Source organism: Penaeus monodon, unplaced genomic scaffold (assembly GCF_015228065.2).
Source record: "Penaeus monodon isolate SGIC_2016 unplaced genomic scaffold, NSTDA_Pmon_1 PmonScaffold_22439, whole genome shotgun sequence".
Classification (NCBI taxonomy): domain Eukaryota; kingdom Metazoa; phylum Arthropoda; class Malacostraca; order Decapoda; family Penaeidae; genus Penaeus; species Penaeus monodon.
Genome location: NW_023652410.1, coordinates 1 through 5,276, shown reverse-complemented (window position 1 = coordinate 5,276; position 5,276 = coordinate 1). Strand labels below are relative to the sequence as shown.

The 5,276-nt window shown below is 40.9% G+C and overlaps 2 pseudogenes; both read left to right on the top strand.

The window, feature by feature from the left end:
• Nucleotides 1-57: 57 nt before the first annotated feature.
• Nucleotides 58-1,053, top strand: LOC119570146 (annotated as a pseudogene).
• A 12-nt stretch (nucleotides 1,054-1,065) lies between these two features.
• LOC119570145 lies at nucleotides 1,066-5,243 on the top strand (annotated as a pseudogene).
• The last annotated feature ends 33 nt before the right edge of the window (nucleotides 5,244-5,276 follow it).

Sequence of the window (5,276 nt, the reverse complement as noted above, 5' to 3'; positions counted from 1 at the left end):
ATGGAGTCTCAAGGCAGAAGCAGAGCTCAAATAGGCCAGGATACAGGCTATCCACAGGGAAGCAACTACCAACGATCGCAACCAGTACCAACAGAAGTGGCCAGTACTCACAGAACCGCACCAGTACAGGAAAACCGTGGCCAATACTCACAGAACTACGATGTAAACGACAGAACGCAACCAGTACCAAGACTCACAAAATCGCAACCAGAACCGGAAAACAGTAACCAATATTCTCAGAACCGCAATCAATATCAACAGAACCGCAATCAATATCAGAGAAACCGCAACCAATATTCTCAGTCAGCAATGATTACCAACAGAACCGCTATCAGAACCAGCAGAACTACAATGAGTAACCAGCTGAAACCCTTCAGTTTCTCAGAATATCAACCGTACCAACAGGACAACAATCAGAATCAGCAGAACCGTACCAGTTTTCACAGAATCGTAACCGATATCAGCAGAACCGCATCAATACTCCGAGAACTTTAATGCATACCAGAACCGCAATCAGTACCAACAGAATCGCTACCAATACCAGTACCAACAAAACCAGGACCAATCCTGATCAGAATCGCGATCAGTCTACCAGAAACGCGATCAGTCCTACCAGAGCCGTAACCAGTTCCAACAGAACCGTAACCAGTACCAGCAGACACCGCGATCAGTTCTACCAGAACCAGTATCAAAGATCCAATCATACACAGACGCAATCCAGTACAACAGAACCGCAATCAGTACCAACAGAACCGCAATCAGTACCAAACAGAACCGCAACCAGTACCAGCAGACCGTGATCAAGCCTTTCCAGTCACAACAACAATATCAGGTACAACTTCCAGCGTTATGGAACCAACCGCTTATCAAACTGAACCGCCCTTCCCCAGTCTCTACAGCCAGAACCAAAACTGTCTGGCTCGCTATGGATCCGGTTCTCAGAACCAGTACAACAACCACTTCTACAACCAGTACAACACCCAACTGAACAGGGACCAGCAGAACCAAGGGTACTCTCCAATCAGCGTGGTTCTCGCGTCCTCAAGGAACTAAAAGTGAACCGAAATGCCAACGGACTTCCTAGACCACGAACTGTAAAGGCGTTCAGAATGGTTCAGAATGGATCTCTTGGTGTTGGCAAAAAACTTTGAACTTGCAAAATAAATAAGTTTTTATAATTTCTTTTCTTTTATTTTGGCTACTCGAAAGATACACTGTACGCACACACATATACAACCACACTTACAATCACACACACGCAGTCACACACACACACACACATATAACAAGAAATTGATTTACTTATATGTATGCATATAGACAGATAATGTATTTATATGTATATATACATTCACTTATATGTGTGTGTAGGTAAATTTATTGATGATATAATATATATATATATATATATATAATATTATATATATATATATATATTATATATATATATATATATATATATATATATATATATATATATTATATATATATATATATATATATATATATATCGTGTGTTGTGTGTGTGTGTGTGTGGTGTGTGGTGTGTGTGGTGTGTGTTGTATATACATACATATCATAGTACATATATGTAGATATATATAAAAATAAGTGTGATATATATTATATAAATGTGTGTTTTTTGTTTATTTATATAATATATATACATATATTATATATATGTGTGTTGTTGTGTGTGTGGTTGTGTGGTGTGTGTTGTGTGTGACGATGAATATAGATATCGATAGACGGATTGATAGATAGACATTTTCACATTTATATGTATATATGTGCGTGCGTGCGTGTATCTGTGTGCATATGTATGTATATATATATATAATATACTGTCTAATTATACATATGTGTTGTGTTGTGTGTGTGTGTGTGTGTGTGTGTGTGTGTGTGTGTGTGTGTGTGTGTGTGTGTTTGTGCGTGTACATATATGTACATATATGTGTGTGTACTGTATATGTATATATATATATATATATATATATATATATATATATATATATATATATATATATATATATTCTTCTACAAGACATCAAGTAAATGATAATGATGAACACTGCAACTTCTAACATGCTAAAGTTACCATGACGTATGGAGGTATAACCGTATCCTTACCTTTTATCTAACATGTGACCTGGAGTTCATAGTCATATATTGGAAGACATAGGTATAATCTGCAATGCCGTTAGGCCGAAGACGATTGCAGTCGAATCCAAATCAAAACAAATCATGCTACTGATCTCAATCCATGCAAGTATATCAGATTCGCGAAAGGTTATTGCCATCGCCGAGATGGTGTTAACAGTGAGCCAGTGTGGAGTTTTAATTGCATCAGCTCTGTATACCAGTTCAGAATTCTGGCTGGAGAGAGTAACAAAAAGTAGGGAAGGATAAGAAAACATGCATATGCCGAAGGCCTGAAGAAACAAGACAGTTAAAGCCTCGGCATAGTCGTGAGTTTTCTTGTTTTTCCTTCGTTGTTTTGATTACTGTGCACCCGGTGTCGCGCAGAATTAAATTCGACTGTGGAATAAAACAGATTTTTCTATCTTAGCCCTGAGAGATTTTATATATTTCTTCAGTATAACTGCGCCCCATAGATGTCACTACCATGGAAATGTGTGGAAATGGGACAGAAATTACAAAAAAAAAAATATATATATATCCTTTTGGAAACATTTTAATATTAAAAATATTTCCACTAAATATTTGCAAGTACATCAGCCTCAACACCGTGCTGCGTAGTAAATAAACACTTGTGCGCCAAAAATGGAACAAAAGAAATATGCAGTTACAATCAATAAAATATATCTAAATTCTAACACTCGGAGTTGATGCAAAAAACCAGGCTTTGCAGGGTAACACTGAAACAAAAAGACCAACAAACGCCAAACCCACAACAGATTCCCAGAACCGTTTGATGTTGTCATGACAGGCATGGATGGAAGTGTAACGAAAATCATCTTAGTACAGAAGCAGCTGGTACTTTAGGATGTTTTTAAGACCAGTACACTATAACGTAGTAGTTTTTCAAGTGAAAAGATAAACATTTCATCCATCCGAAAATCATGGCTGTCCACTTGCGAGATTTCTTCGGTGCTGTGAGAGAACTGACGTTTTTTTTTTCTTTCTTTCTTTTTTTTTAGATAAAAAAACAACCGCCTCGTTGCAAATGCATGACATGCATGAAGATGGCCACTCATATATACTTGTTTATGAATGTGAATGAGTGCACACACTCATACACATACATAAAAAACACACATGCCACACATATTTACGCATAATACATATATGTGTGTGTTGCCATGGGTTTTATGAAAGCATGGGTCTGGAAAAGTTTTCCCTTGCTTGATTCCATCTTTATATATAGGTTATATTCTGTCATTGAAAAATTTTTTCAAATGAAAACTGAATTTCGATCGATGGTCTACAAGGAGGAATGTCCTTGCCATAAAAACAGGCGATAGGGATGAGGAAGCAGACGGACCGACCTTGCAGGATATCCGAGACTTCGAGAGCGGGGTAGGCGGGGCCACGCTTGGCTATATAAACGGTCACCGTCGACGTCGCCGCATCAGCCTCGTATTCCTCACCATGAAGGTACAAAAAAGGTATTTCTTTTTTTTCCCTGTTCTGTATAACATACAAATTTAATTATCTAACTCTATCTTTTTTTATCTTTAACCTCTTGCAGGGTAGCACTGGTGATATTACTATGTGTAGGCGCTACCTAAGGTGGCGGCACAGGAGGCTCCTATATGTTGGATTCACGAGGCGTGGAGGGGGAGCAGGGACTCCCGCCTTCATCAGAAAATCCTCCGGAAACCCCCAAGGGCCCTTCTCCCAAGGCTTCAAAGAACGTTCTGAAGAGATGGCCCTGCAATACAGTCTTGGCCAAGTCGAATACAATGATCCAGTTAGTATCCCACTGATTTCTTGATACATATATATATTAAATTTTCGTTATAAGCCAGTAGTAGTACGTTTTTTTCTTCTTCTTTTCTTTTTTTTTACTACCATTTGATGTTTGCAGAATCCGGAGTACGCTTGGGCTTACGAGGTCGACGCCAAATCAACTGGGGACATGAAGTCTGCTCGAGAGGAACGACGAGGTGACGTGGTCGTGGGTCAGTACTCGGTCATGGACCCCGACGGCTCTCTGCGTGTGGTCGACTACTCGGTGGCTCCCGGCACAGGCTTCCAGGCCACCGTCCGCAAGGAGTACACAGGCGAGGCTTTCCAGGGACAGGAGCAGAGACTGCAGGCTCAGACCAGGCAGTACAGTGCTATCCAACAGGGAAGCAACTACCAACAGAACCGCAACCAGTACCAACAGAATCGTGGCCAATACTCACAGAACTACGATGTAAACCGACAGAATCGTAACCAGTACCAATACTCACAAAATCGCAACCAGAACTTGGAAAACATCCAATATTCTCAGAACCGCAATCAATATCAACAGAACCGCAATCAATATCAGAGAAACCGCAACCAATATTCTCAGTACAGCAATGATTACCAACAGAACCGCTATCAGAACCAGCAGAACTACAATGAGTACCAGCTGAAACCCATTCAGTATTCTCAGAATCTTAACGAGTACAACAGGACCGCACTCAGAATCAGCAGAACCGTTACCAATTTTCGCAGAACCGTAACCGGTATCAGCAGAATCGCAATAAGTACTCCCAGAATTTTAATGTATACCAGAACCGCAACCAGTACAGCAAAACAGCGACCAGTCTTACCAGAACCGCAACCAGTACCATCAGAACCGCGATCAGTCTACGAGAACCGCAACCAGTTCCAGCAGAATCTTAACCAGTACCAGCAGAACCGTGATCAGTCCTACCAGAACCGCGATCAGTCCTATCAGAACCGCGGACCAGTCTTACCAGAAACCAGTACCAACAGACCGCAATCAGTACAACAGAACCGCATACCAGTACCAGCAGAACCGCGATCAAAGCCTTTCCAGTCGCAAAACAATATCAGGTACAACTTCCAGCATTATGGAACCAACCGCATCAATCAGAACCTGAACCGCCCTTCCCAAAGTCTCTACAGCCAGAACCAAAACTACCTGGCCCGTTATGGATCCGGTCCTCAGAACCAGTACAACAAACCGCTTCTACAACCAGTACAACACCCAACTGAAAGGGAATCAGCAGAACCAAGGTTACTCTCCAATCAGCGTGGTTCTCGCGTCCTCAAGGAACTAACACGCGAACCAAATTGTCAGGGACTTTCCCAGA